Source organism: Cricetulus griseus, chromosome 5, assembly GCF_003668045.3.
Source record: "Cricetulus griseus strain 17A/GY chromosome 5, alternate assembly CriGri-PICRH-1.0, whole genome shotgun sequence".
Lineage (NCBI taxonomy): Eukaryota > Metazoa > Chordata > Mammalia > Rodentia > Cricetidae > Cricetulus > Cricetulus griseus.
In genome coordinates, this window is record NC_048598.1 from 169,650,423 (window position 1) to 169,665,420 (window position 14,998).

The following is a 14,998-nucleotide window of genomic DNA, read 5'->3' on the forward strand; positions in this document are numbered from 1 at the left end:
GGACAGATTACAGGACTCAGGAAACCCAAAAACTAGAAATCAGAACTACCAGTTTGTTTTTTATCCTAAATACATCTTATTCATTTGTTTACAAGGCATCTTGTATTTTTTTTCCATAAGGGAATGCATTTCTCAAGTTAAGTTTCTTAACCTCATAAAAATAATACTGGTGTTTTGTTTTGTTTTGTTTTTAAAATGCTTATAAATTGCATTTGGGGAGTGTGTAAGAAATAAATTCTTAGAAAATGTGGTGGCCTTCACATGTGACCATTCAGAACACAATATTAGTCAAGTTCTCTACCATAGAAGCATAATTAAGTTTTATAGATCAATAATCTAAGGTGCATGTCTATCATCCTTCAGTTATGATATTTGCATTAGTTATGAATACCATTGCTCATATGCAGCAGAAAATGCAAGCTATACAAGTTAAAACAAGATGGGATTTTATTTCTCTCTCTTTTTTTTGCAGATTTTTAAAATTTGAATTAGAAACAAGTTTGTTTTACATGACAATCCCAGTTCCCTTCTCCCTCCCATCCTCCCCTACCACCAGCCCCCAACTAAAACCCTACCTATCACATATCCTTTCTGCTCCCCCTGGATGGTGAGGCCTTCCATAGGGGGTCATAAGAGCCTATGTGTGTCTTGGCTCAGGGAGTATTCCTCTATGTGGAATGGGCTCCCAAGTCCACACCTATGCTAGGGATAAGTACTGAACTACTACAGGAGGTCCTGTAGATTTCTGAGGTTTCCTCAATGAAATCCATGTTCCTGGGGTCTGGATCAGTCCCATGCTGGTATCCCAGCTATCAGCCTGGGGAGCAAGACTTCCCCGATGTTTAGGTCAGTTATTTCTGTGGGTTTCACCAGCCTGGTCTGGATCCCTTTGCTCTTCACTCCTCCTTCTCTGCATCTGGATTCCAGTTCAGTTCAGTGATAAGTTGTGGGTGTCGGCTTCTACTTCCACCAGCTGCTGGATGAGGGTTATTGGGTGGCATATAAGTCAGTCATCAATCTCATTATCAGGGAAGGGCATTTAAGGTAGCCTCTCCTCTGTTGCTTAGATTGTTAGCTGGTGTCATCTTTGTAGATCTCCAGACATTTCCCTAGTGCCTGATTTCTCTGTAAACCTAAAATGTCTCCCTCTATTATGGTATCTCCATTTTTATATTCTATTCTTCCCCTGAATCAACCTTCCTGCTCCCTCATGTCCTCTGCATCCCTCCTCTTCTCCCCTTCTCATTCTTGTAGCTCCCTCCCCCCTCTTTCTATGCTCTCAATTTGATCAGGAGATCTTGACCCTTTCCCCTTCTCCAGGAGACCAGGTATGTCTCTCTTAGGGTCCTCCTTATTTCTCTATCTTGTAGAGTAGGCTATTGAAGGCCTTTGTGGTACTCAGTGGTGATTGGTAATCCACACTCCTTCAAGCTCAGTGCTCTGTAATTCTGGGTTTATGGCTGCTCCACCTCCAGTCATTTAGTTCAATTCAGCTAAGAGGAAAGTGGGAAAGAGACAGGAACCTCCCCTCCCCATGGCAAACACACCTCCTCTTTTCTTTTGGCTTGGACTTATATTGGCCATACAAATTGGATTTCCTGAAAGTGAAAGTTACGGTACCTACAAGCCCACATGCTCTTCTGCAGTGTAAACTTTGCCATTCCTAAACCAGCTGAAGGTGAATGGGATTGTGGCTGCTTTGGTCAGTATTTATAAGTTACTCTAGCCCTATAAAAAACACCTGGCCAAAGTTCTGATCCACGGAGTTAGTGAACATAAAAAAAAAGAAGGTCGTTTATCTTCTAAATTTTGGGGTAGTTTGTTGCACAACAATAACAATTAAGTGCTACAATGGGAAAATTTAGGGCATGCAAATACTTAGAGATGAAGGAAAACCAAGTCTGGGAACAACTATTAGTCTCCTCCATGATACCTTTTAATACCTTTCCCCAAGGACAGAAGAAAGAAGGCATTCTTCTTGCAAACATGAACAAGAGCTCTATTTTAAAGTATCATCCTCCAACATGTGCTCCCAACTTCATAGATTTGTTCTATGAGTCATAGGTGATGGTTCTCTCATCAGCCACAATACCAGGAGCTCTCATTCCTTAGGGCTGTACAAGTAACTTGGGCATGAAATTAGTAATTGGTTTAGATGGCCTATTGGTCTCTCATCCTGGGAGGTTTCCAAGAGTATAATATTAAGAACAGATATGTTTAAACTACCTTTGGGTTTAAATCAGCTTTGCAATCATTGCTTTGTTAATTTTTGTTTGCATCAATTGTTAAGTCAATAACCTTGACCAGAAAAAAAAGGCTTCATCCCCATGTTTCTGTTATATTATGCTAGAACTGTTCTCAGAATAAATTTTCACTTCTCAAATTATGTTCTGGCTTTTAATCACCACCACATAACCTTTGAGACAATATTTTATGGATTCCTTTGCTTTCATTTTCAAGATACTTTCTTTTGAGCCGTTGAGTGCAATGACAGTGTCTTATAGGGACTATTCATCTTGAATTCAGTGCTATTGATTCTTTGGTTGTTCATTTCTCAGAATTAGACTACAAGCAAAAGAACCTTAAGTGCTCAGCATTGAAACACAAGAAGAACGCTACCAAATTTATTTCCACATGCAAAAACTGGACAGAGATATCAAATTGTTTTAATACAACTGCTAAAACAAAACAGAATCAAGAACAAACCAATAGTCTGGATGAGTTTTAGAATGTAGAATGAAAACTATGGTCATTCAATCACTTAGCATTTCCTATCAATAATTAGGGTGTATCTTGGTCAAATCATTCTTGTACAAGAAACAAATATGCACTCTTTGAAAAAGGAAAATAGAAAGAATTGAAAGATAAGCAGTTGGAAGCTATAGGAATCATGCTTGCCTCAGGCCTTGGTTTTATATACCTTCAGAATTTCATCAATGACTATGGTTCATTTTATCTATTAAGGTTCTCAAGAAATCACTTCTAACTAGATGGTCTTGTAGATTACCTGACCTTGACTGAGATGGTCTAGTAAGAGCAGCCACTAGCATGTAGGACAAGGATGTGACAGTATACATACTTGACAAGGCCTGGCTCATCTACAAAGTCTTAAGTGTTTGGATTAAAAGTGGTATAGACAACTCCCAACATGTCTGCCAAAGATACTAACCTTGTAGCCTGTAAATCTCAGAGTCTGGACTAACCTAAGTAAGATGTTGAATCTCTAGATGCAGTTGTGCAGGGTGATGTCTAGAAAACTAGAAGTTTTCAAATCTTAGAAAAGCCTGATTGCCTTTTAGACTTCTGCTAAAATCCTGGTGTTGCCACCCATTCCCAGACTTTCAGATTCAAGAATTTAAGCATGGCTCACATTCCTAGATGTTTCATATGTTGGGGTCTGAGAACCCCAATTTGTGAACTACTACACTAGATTCCCTGCACAAGTGCTTATACTCATGTTGAAAGATATCTCCCAGGAGTGAATTTTTTGCTGAACATAAAAGCATAAGATGTTCTTAGATTCAAGGCAGACTAGATGCAAACATTCTGTAATTCTATCCTTCAATGGGTCCTGCAAAGGTAAGGTGATTTTTAAAAGCATCAAGAGTATGTTCTTAAATGGCACATTTCACAAACAGAATATGATTTTCCCTTTTGAAAAACAGATTGGGCACACATTTATCTCTGCTTTTTAAAAAATCCCACTAAAATAATAAATAATTAAAGAGATTGGGGGAGTTTCATAAGCAGAAAAATAAGAGAACCCCAATAAAATTAAAATAATTACTTTTAGTTTACTCAGTTTTTTTGTTGTTTTTTGAGATGGGGCTTCTATGTATTGCTTTGGAGCCTGTCCTGGAACTACCTCTTGTAGACCAGGCTGGCGTTGAACTCATATAGATTCGCCTGCCTCTGCCTCCTGAGTGCTGTGATTAAAGTCGTGTACCACTACCGCCTGGCCAATTTACTCAGTCTTAAAAGAAAAAAATTCTGGCACATGCTTGAAGATATTATACTAAGTTGAATAAGTGAAATCCTACAAAAAATAATACAGTTTGAGTCTACAAATATGAGGTAAGTAAAATCATCAAAATTCATAAATACTGAAAGAAGAATAGCAGGCTGGAGAGATGGCTCAGCCATTAAAGGCTAGGCTCACAACCAAAAATATAAGAAAGAAGAATAGCAGTTTCCAGGGGTTGGGGATAGCCGGAGGCAGACTTCTTGTTTTAGTGGCTAAAGAACTTTGGTTTTCTAAGAAGAAAAGTTTTTGAATTGGTTGTATAACACTGTGAATATATTTAACATGGCTGGATTGTAATCTTAAAATGGATGAAGTGGCAATTTTGTACTATGTTCATTTTGTGTCACAGTTAATTTTTTAAGATTTATTCCCTTATTATGTATACAGTGTTCTGTCCACATGTTTACCTGCAGGCCAGAAAAGAGCATCAGATTCCACTCTAGATGGTTGTGAGCTCCATGTGCTTCCTGGGACTTGAACTCAGGACCTCGGGAAGAGCAGTCAATGCTCTTAGCCTCTGAGACATTTCTGCAGCCCCTCTCAGAGTTAATTTTAAAATCAATTTTTATTAATTTTTAAAGAATGTCATACAATGTATTCTTATCCTATTTACTCTCAATTCCTCCCTTTAACTCCCCTCAGCTCTACACTGACCTGGTTACAGTTACCATTTTCCCCATGTTTAATTTTTAACAGAAAATTCAGTAAGAAAAGAAACAGGAAAAGAGATGAGAACAAATGAATTGTGTGAATTTTGAGCAAACACAACCAAACTTAACCAGAAAGCCGAGCCTGGGTGGGGGTCAGCAAAAAGAAGCAGAAGATCATACCTGTCTCATGGAGCACAGAAGGGCTAGGTGCCTCTGAAGGGGACAAGGGTGACAGGATGGGCTAAATGGGCAAGGTGCTCATACCACTGATCCCCTCTAGCTAGCCTGTGTGTGTGTGTGTGTGTGTGTGTGTGTGTGTGTGTGTGTGTGTGTGTCCCCTAGGTCATTGACTGCTCTCAGTTCCTCTGACCTGCTAGGGGACATTGCTCCTGCAATTGTTACCTCTCCTGTGGTATCACAGTTTCCTCTCCAAATGAACCTCTCTGAGGCAAGCTGACTGAGATGTCCTCCTGCTAGTCAAGCCCTCAGTAGTCTCCTCTCCTGCATGGGAGTGCTAACTACAACTTGCTTTATGACACAAGGGAAAGGCTTTTGCCAATGACTTAAAATCTCAAATCAGCTGGTTTTCAATTAATCAAAAGGAGATTATCTTGGGCTTGACTTAATCAGAGGAAATCAATTAAGAAGGAAAAGGATCTGTCTGTTAGCTTGATGGATGAGGCTGCCTTGTGAGGAGCCCAGGGAAATACTTTTTCTCCTTAACTCCCAGGGCATCACTTTTTCCTCTGTTCTTTTCCTGTCTCCAGTCTCCTTTAGTGAACATGCCTTACCCTCTTGCCCTCTGATGTCAAAGCCCCCTGATGCCTTTCTCTACACTAGGGGTGACCTCATAAAGCCCAGCAGCTTTAACCATTTCTATACAGGTGATTCTTGGAGTGGTAGTGAGAGGGACCACCGTATCTGCCACTTGACAGATCTATATATCATCTGGGTCCAATGGAGAAGAAAATAGAAGACATATCCATGGAAGTCCTCAAGGAAAAAGAAAAGAAGCAGTAAGTGATCTAATATGTTTGGTCCATCTCTGAAAAATAGTCTGGGAAGCAAATAAACAATGGATTCAGAGGAAACTAGACAGTTGAAAACCCTGCAGTCCACTCTGAAGAAATCCAAGTTGTCATAGAATACTGCAATCATAATGTAAAATACGTGTGTGGAAACCACTGTGTGTGTGTGTGTGTGTGTGTGTGTGTGTGTGTGTGTGTGTGTGTGTGTGATACTGAGGGATTTTGAACTACAAACTGCAAATCCTGATAGTCTGTAATATAAATTCAATGAGAATTCTAAATTAGAGAATCAAGAAACAACAATATACAGTCTGCAAAAACATGTCACCTATAGAAGGAGCTTGTAAGGCCCCCCAAGAAGTGGGGATGGCATGCTGTGTGACTGGATCAGTTTCTACAGAAGGATTAGGTCACAGGGACCAAATGTCCAGGTTACAGAGCCAGGAGACAGACACACTGCAGTTCCTAGACTGAGGAGGCTGAACTGTTTGTTGAGCGGGAAATCCCCAATGGCTTCTTCAGTTTAAGGCATCAGAGACTGGTGTCTCACACAGGCCAGGGCCCTTAAGGCATTCTCTAAATATCCTACACTTTTCTCACTTAGTTGAACAGTAACAAAGCACTCCTTTGTTTCATAATATCATGTTCTATTTCAGTAGTTTCCTCTTTTGCTCAACTTCTCTAACAGAGGTACTTCCATTGCACTAGTGAAATTCAAGATTCCCAGGTGTAGAATTCTCTTGCTAATCTGTATTCCTGTGGGGTAGAATGTGCCTTTTTTGTGTGTGTTCTTGGCCCTCTTAGAGTAAATGTGCACTTTGGAGAACAGTTTGCCTACTTCAAGGTCGTAGTATCTTTTGTTTGTTGAATGGTGTGGTCCACTAAACTCTGTTTAGTCTTTCTTGTGATTCACAGAAACAAATTAAACATGTATCAAAACACAAGGCAGTCCTTGGGGGTGTCTAAATCATGTCCTATTTGAAGATAGACTTACCTTTTCTAGTTCTTCATCAAAAAAGTTCTAGAGTCATTAAAAATGCATGTAAGTCAGAGCTATCTAGCACACAGAAATAGTTACTGTTCTCTTACTGGACATGAAACTGCTTCTGTCTGTGGTACATTGTACGCTAATGATTTTGTCCATCCATGATAAGCCTGTGGTGGCATACCTGGACAGATGATTGCAGAGTAAGATTTGTGTTCAGCCTTTCAACCATTAAACCCTCAACTCTGTTGAAGGACCTACACCTCAAATTCAACAAACCATTTGTTTGAAATAAAAATTAAGCTTTGTTCCTCAGAAGAATCCTTTCCCTCTTTTATTCTCTGGCTCTGTAAATGGTCTCATGACATCATGACACTTGCCTAGACTCTCAAAGTCACTGTCAACTGTTAGGGCCCACATTCCTGAGTATTAACTGTCAAGTTCTGCTGAGTCTACTCCCTGTGCCCCTAACATCATTAATTTTTTTAATCTTTTTTATTTAAATTCTTTGATTACTACTCATATTTACATATCCATCCCCCCATTCCCTCGCCCTCCCATCCTCCTATGTTTTCCCCCAGCCCCCCCAACCCACCCCCCAACTCCTCTCCAGGGATAGTAAGGCCCTCCACGGGGGACCTTCAAAGTCTGTCATATCATTTGGGGGAGGGCCTAGGCCCTCCTTGCTGTATCTGGGCTGCAATAGTATCCCTGCATAGGGAATGGGCTCCCAAAGTCCATTTGTGATCTAGGGATAAAGACTGGCTCCACTGTTAGAGGTTCCATAGACTGTCTTGGCCTCCTAGCTGTCACCCACATTCAGAGGGCTTGGTTTGGTCCAATACTGTTTCCCCAACTTTATGACTAGGGTCTCCATGCTATCATTCATTGTCCATCTTAATGAGTTCAGACCAATAAAACAAACATTTGGGAGGATGGGGCCTGTTAAGTTAAGCAGTAGGGGGCCTGTTTGCCAGGCTCTGGCAGATTCTCCTCTGCCTTGTGGGTGACTCTACAATGTGCTCATCTGACTATTTCATGCTGTGTGCACATGGAAGGAGAGTGCTCCGGTGTCTCCCTTCTTCTCAGGCTCCCACTGCTATCGACTGGGCTGTCCTTACAGCCTTGTTTAACCCACCCCATTTCCAAATATGACCACACTGAAGGATAAGATTTCAGTGGGTGAATTTGGGGAGTGTGGGAATTGACATGATTTGATCCAACACATGTCCTTGAATGAGTCTTTGTCACTTCTCTCCAAGACTGTGATCTTCTAATTAGCCCTCTGTCTGTAATCTCTCCTATTATTAGTTATACATTACTTGAGAATTCTTTTCTAAGTTAGTTACTTTGGCTTTTATCATTTTCTGCTTAAATAAAAGCAACCACAAAAAAAAAAAAACAAGTAAACTAAAAGGAGGAGGAGGAGAAGAACTAGAAGGAGAGGAAGAAGAAAGAGAGAAAGAAAGAAAAAAGACAATAGCAATAAAACTTTCAGTGGCCAACTGGGGCTACACAGAGAAACCTTGTTTTAGGGGGGGAAAGCAATTAAAATTTAATGCAGTGACGGTGCACTCCTTTAATCCCTGCTCTTGGGAGGATAAGGCAGGCAGCTCTCTGTGAGTTTGAGGCCAGCCTAGTCTACAGATTAAGTTCCAGGACAACCAGATTTATAAATGGACAAGGTAGGTGAAGATTTCCAAGTGGATAGACATGGCAAGTGGCAACTTGGAGATAGGAAATTGAAAAGGGTTGCTCAGAGAAATGTGTTTCTGTGTGTTAGTGGTATAAATGAAGTATGGAGAATTGGAGCTGAAGCTGAGAAATGCAACATAATTAGTTGGTAGTTCATAATTATGACATTGCTTTTATTTCCCAGGTAACAAGAAAGCCCCTGAAGGTTTTTTGTTGATTTTTTTTCAAGACAGGGTTTCTCTGTGTAGCCCTGGTTGTCCATTCATAAATCTGACCTTCGGACAAGTGCCATATCATAGACATCTTCATGATTACTCCCGATGCTCTGACCAGAAGTAATCAGTTTCTATTTTGAGCGTGTGTGTGTGTGTGTGTGTGTGTGTGTGTGTGTGTGTGTGTGTGTGTGTGTGTTTACATCTGGGATTATTTAGTCTGTCTGGGGAAACTAATCTGGGAGAAATAACTGGCTTGCTCGGGGTGGCAGGAGGGTTCCCACAGGTACAGACATCCAGGGAACTGTAACTTACAAATGAGAATTAGTATATTTAATACTCAAATAGACACAAAATAATTTTTAAATTTTCAATATAAGTTAATTGAAATTGTATTCTATTTCAAGATTTTGGTCATATTATATTTCTCAGGCTTTGATAAAACATCTTATTGAAGTAGAGATTTTGTTGCTAAGCATTTTAAATCATTGGTTTTATTCAATGTCTTCATTTTGTACATGAGAACAGACAGAAACTTAAAATGGCCTCCCTAAGTTTTCCCAACTACTAAGTGGTATAAACAAGATCAGTAGAAATTCAATCAACTAGAAATCTACTTAGTCATCACATCCTTTTCAAAGATGCTGCCCCACTACACAGAAAATGAAGAGAACCACTTCAAGGAATCCTAATAACTCATGAGGGACACCAAGGGGTGCATCTCGATGAACATTTCCTGCTGGTACAAAGTCACCGCTGTTGGGAAGATTTTATTTTCTCCCACAGATTCTAACAGAAAGAGGTTATCTTAGAAAGACAGATGCTTTAAGAAAACTACGTGAAGTCTATAAAATATAAACAAGTACCCAGAGATTATTTGAACAAGTTTGGGATTTCTCGGTGACTATATAAAAGTAAGATTATCAATCCAATAGCTATATCTTCTGCTTGCATGCATTTGTATGTATGATAGAGTATAAAAGTTTTGAGGTGTCAGAAACTGAATCTAGAGCTTCACACATACAAGTCAGGCATGCCTTCACTGGGCACTGTCCTACCTCCACCCTACCCCCTTTTTACTTTTTATTTGAATTGCCTAGAATGGCCTTGAACTCACTCAGTAGCCCAGACAGGGCTTGAACTTGAGATTCTCATACTTTGACTCAGAGTAGCTAGAATTACAGGTCTTGCCACCAGGCCTGGCTGTAAAGAAATGTTAGCATTTCTAACTGTTGCTACTCCTTGGTTTATTTTTCTTGGAAATTTCTCTTGAGCCATGCCTTATATTCACAAGGTCTCCAAAAAAAATGAAGGTTTGAAGAAGTGTATACTGAGGGCAAAAGTATTGTTTGTTCTTCTTTGTTACTCAACAGCAGCAATTCAGATGGTGGTGCAGCCTGACCTGGCTTCTCACTGTGTTTAAATAGAACCCGCCACTTTAAATCATTCCATGAAACATTCCTTTGGGGGCATACAACAATCCAGAGAGGATGGAAAGCTTTTAGGTAGGTAGTCAAGGCCTGAGTTTGTCATCAATGAGATAACAATATGTCCAGGATACTACCTCATGGACCAAGTTATGAATTTAGATTACATTTCCCATTTTTGTTGCACATTCCAATGAGTCAGAAATATTAATGCTGAGAGTTGCACCAAGAAAATGAATAAAAATAACCTTGGAAGATATTTGAAATGCAACCATTTCCCAGGATTAAAAAGTGTGGGTACTCCCGTGTTTGGCATAGATTAAGGAGTGTCTCTTGTAATAGATTCAGTAGCTCTCAAGAAGAGAGTGTCCATGAGCTCAACATTATTTACAGTACTTACTCTGCTCTAGGACCACATTAGGAACTGTCATTACACAGAAAGACCATTGGGATAAAGCAAAATTGCTCCTGTCTTTATAGTCAGACAAATAAATAGAAAACAAATTACAAAATTATGTGGAAAATGGGATGATATAAAAGAATACACTGGAAGACTTCATTGGGCAAGGTGATGGGAAATGTTTCTTCTGCTGTTTGTTGGGGTGAGGCTTGGGCTCTATTATTCCCCATTAGATAGAACAGGAGGAACTTCGCAGCAAGCAGCCCTAGTGACAGCAGCTGAGACCATTATGCAGGGCTGGCCCAGATCCACCATCCCCACCCACCCAGAGCTGCTAGCAAAACAGCCATTTTCCATAGGGCTGCCTCTTCCAAAGCACCTCCATCTCCCCACAGCTTGCAGGGTTGGTCAGTCATCCCAAATGGCTTAATTGCACAATTGCAAGAGCCTCTAATGCTTACAGGAAATGGGGCACAGGTCAACATTACTCATGAAAAAAATATAGTTGACAATAAGTTTTTACTCTTTTTTGTTGTTGTTGTTTGTTTGTTTTTCGAGACAGGGTTTCTCTGTGTAGCTTTGGAGCCTATCCTGGCACTCGCTCTGGAGACCAGGCTGGCCTCGAACTCACAGAGATCTGCCTGCCTCTGCCTCCCGAGTGCTGGGCTTAAAGGCGTGCGCCACCAACGCCTGGCTAAGTTTTTACTCTTAAGTTAACAATGCTTCACTCATAACACTTACATTTCCTGTTAAAACATTCAGGAGTTTGATATAAAAGAGAGGATGTGAAACAATCACAATTGTATTTATCAAATGTCAATCTTTTCATTATTGACATATTAATATGTATCTTCAGTGAGATTCTCCTGGTGTTTATAGTCCACACTTGTCAACATAACAATCTAAACATTGATATTCTCACTTACTCATTTTATAGATATTTTGTTATGAACTTTTATTTTTACTCATTAGAGAAAGGTTTTCTTCCCAAAGCTGGATGCAGTATTATTTTGGGTCAAACAATTCCTTAACATTCTCAATGATTTCTGTGTCCTTGTATGAGATTTGCTATTGCATCTGCAACCTGTTTGCATTAATCCATTCTCCATTTCCTACTTTTTATTTAAGTAACCATTCTCTGACCAGAAGAAGTCTACTCTTCATTCAAAACAGAAAACGTACTGGCCGGTGGTGGTGCATGCCTTTAATGCCAGCACTCAGGAGGCAGAGGCAGATGGATCTCTGAGTCTGAGGCAAACCTAGTCTACAGAGTGAGTTCCAGGACTGCTAGGGCTACACAAAGAAATCCTGTCTCAAACAAACAAACCAACAAACAAACCAACCACAGACACCTTTGGTGTTCAGCTTCCATTAGGAAAAAGAAAACCTATTTCTAATCCTACCCATCTTTCTACAAATGAACCATAAGCATCTGGTTTTGAGCTTCTTATTGAGATGTAAATAGAATTATTGCTCTCTATTGTTTTGGCAAACACAATGACCAAATCAACTTGGGGAGGAAAATTATTTCATCTTACAGCTCCAAGGTCACACTTGTTCACTGAGAGAAACCAGGGCAGGAACTCAAGGCAGGAGCTGATGCAGAGGCTATGGAGGAGTGCTGCTTACTGACTTGCTCCCCATGGCTTGTTCAACCTCCCTCCCTCCCTCCCTCCCTCCCTCCCTCCCTCCTTCCCTCCTCCCTCTCCATCCACTCCTTCTCTGTTTCTGTTCAGAAAGGGGCAGGCCTCCCATGGGTATCAACAGAGCATGGCATATCAAGTTTAGGTAAGACTAAGCACCTCCCCTTGTATTTAGGCTTGTCAAGGTGACCCAGTATGAGCAATAGGTTCCAGAGAGCCGGCCATCCGCCTGCTTTCTTACAGTGCCAAGGACCACATGCCCAGAGGAGGTACCACCCACAATGGGCTGGGTCCACATAATCAATCATTAATCAAGAAAATGCCTAACAGACTTGCCTACAGGCTAGCCTGCCAGAGACATTTTCTTAATTGATAGTTCATCTCCCAGAAGACTCTAACATGTTTCAAGTTGACAAAAAACTAAGCTGCACAAGAATCATAGAACAATTAACTTTTATCTTGTGGGAAAAGCCAGGGCTCAGAGAAACAAAGTGTCAGTTTTTTAAAACAACAAAAATAAATCTGTTTCTATCTTTCTACAAACTTAAACTCTAAAAACCTGAAGAGACAATTTCTCTAACCACCAACATGGGAAAGCTGTCATGGTCTATCTGCTGTATCCCTCCAGTAAAATGGTGTTCAGTGGGCCTTTCTCACAGCCTCTAAGTAGTGTTTGAATCTGGTAACATGATTTCACCCCTGTGTCAACCTCACCACTGCCCATCTTCTCTAACTTTAACTTAACCTTTTCAGTGTTGGACAGCTTGAGCATCTCCCGAGATCTTTCACACCAGGCACAGCCTAATCCTAACGACTGTTCCTTTCCTTCTCAGAGGCTTCAGTGGATGCCCATGAAGCCCACAGACAGCAGGAGCTGCACAAAAGCCAGAGAGTAAGTAAGTTCACATTTCAAACTTACTCTCTGGTCACTTTGCCTCTCTGAGTAGAAGTGGATTTCTCAGATTCCTTGTAGGTGTGTTTTACTTTATGTCTCAGTAGAAATACCTTACAACCATTGCATATAGACATATAATAATTTAAAATTCTATAAAGTAAACTGCTGTCCCAATAGTTCATTCAGAGGATCTTCCAATTACATTTTTTCTTTAATTTTAAAAAGGGAGAGTGCCAATTCAGTCCTTCACTGCCACAAATTGTGCAGTTGAATTTCCCATGTCTGGGGAAACCATGGGGGGCCCCAGGAATGAAGTGGACGAGCTTTGCCCTGGGGAAACCATGCTTGCAAACATGGTGTCTCCCCTGTGAGGTAAATATGGCCCTGTAAGTTTTTGTTTTACCTTTTGAAAAAATTATACTCTTGTGATTCTAATTAATTGTATTTGTTTCTTTTTTATTCTTTTTATATTTTGTTTCTGATGCCTTAATCTTTCTATAGTTGTATATACTGAATTGAGACCTACATATTTTCACCAAAATGAAAACAAAATCTGTCTGTTCCTGTCATCCTTGTAGTAATATTATTTTTGTAGGCTACAAACGACATATGCTCTTTTCCCTATTCATACACAATACCGGCTTTAACCCTGAAATGCAATTTATAAAAGGGCATTTTAAACAATAATACAGTTGATTGTAGGTATTTTAAAAACATAAAACATTAAGAAAAACTAGCATTTGTAGACTTCTAATATTGAGAGATAGTAAACTTCTATTTTTTAAAAAATAGATTTTGGAACATACTTTGTCTTCTTTCTGTCCTGGTATTTTCCTGAAATAAAGCAGACTACGTACGAAGCACACTTTTAATTGTGCCCTTTGCTTTTCTAACCTTTGCTTCTCCAGAAACATTAGACTCCTCAACCTCTTAGCCCTCTTCCTTCACTGATTCTGCACAGAAACGTTTTTGCTTATTAATTTTTCATTAGCATTTTCCCAGGCAGTATATTTTCAGCATTTCTATTGTTATGCATATCACATTGGGTTGCATGAATATTCGTGCCTTATTTTAAGCTTTTCCTGTAAAGCATCAGATTCTAGTCACATTTGCCTTGGGTTTTTGTATATTTCACACAGTTGAGAGGCAGCTGTAGACTGGCTCTCTTTTTAAGAGGCTTATGCCTCATTGTATTGATGACTATCTCCTAATACAAAAGCACTTACCCCAGCTCTTCTTAGGAGCTCTGCTATTGGCTTTATAATCCTCAAAGTCGAGTTTCTTCCTAGTATGATTTTAGGGCTATGGTATCTCCTGACACTGGCTACAACTAATATTTGCAATACAATTATGAAAAGGAAGTTGATATCATTCAAAGCCACTGAGTGCCTCCAATGGCTGCAAGGCTGTGTTAGCTTCCTGACTGAGATGGGAAAATCACTAGTGCCAGGAATTTCATTTCCATTTTCTCCATAATCAACCCAAATGTATCTGCTGAAGCCTTATTCAACAGGAGGGACCATATTGCAAATGGAATGGTAGGCCAACCTTCCAGGAACTGTTTTCAGCCTTATTACATTCGCCAATGCTCAGACATTTGCCATTGCCACTCAAACCCCAGCCTCCTGGTTAGAAAGTAAACAGCATGAGCCTGAAGCATCAGAAGGAGTTTGGTTTCATCCCAATTTCTTACATAATCGGGAGGATCATTTCAGAGGTGGACTATGTGGCAGTGACCCTGGTACTCGCCACTCACAGTTTGTTCTTGCCGACTTCTCTTTCCCCTGTAAACTCTTCGACTGTGTCCACATTTACTTTTTACTCCTTTTTTTGGGGGGGGGGATTTTAATATATTTATTTGAAAACCAAATTCTGTGAAACAGTACACTCAACAGCTGAGTGTCTTCTTCTCAACCAAAGACTCAGGACACAGGTTCCGTAGGTCAATGCAGGCAATGATTCGTGCATTGTGTAGGTCTAGCGTGGGTTCCCTCACAGACACTGCAGTGTGTAACAGGGTAGAGCCATCTTCAGCTGAG

At 40.2% G+C, this 14,998-nt stretch overlaps 1 long non-coding RNA gene and 1 other non-coding gene across 2 annotated transcripts; one reads left to right on the top strand and one right to left on the bottom strand.

The window, feature by feature from the left end:
* Nucleotides 1-4,598: 4,598 nt before the first annotated feature.
* On the top strand, nucleotides 4,599-13,824 carry LOC118238833. The gene is made up of 2 exons (XR_004770066.1): nucleotides 4,599-5,690; nucleotides 12,898-13,824. It is a non-coding gene; the product is annotated as an uncharacterized LOC118238833 (long non-coding RNA).
* On the bottom strand, nucleotides 13,181-13,339 carry LOC113830813. Its single transcript, XR_003485626.1, has one exon. It is a non-coding gene; the product is annotated as a U1 spliceosomal RNA (small nuclear RNA).
* Nucleotides 13,825-14,998: the final 1,174 nt, after the last annotated feature.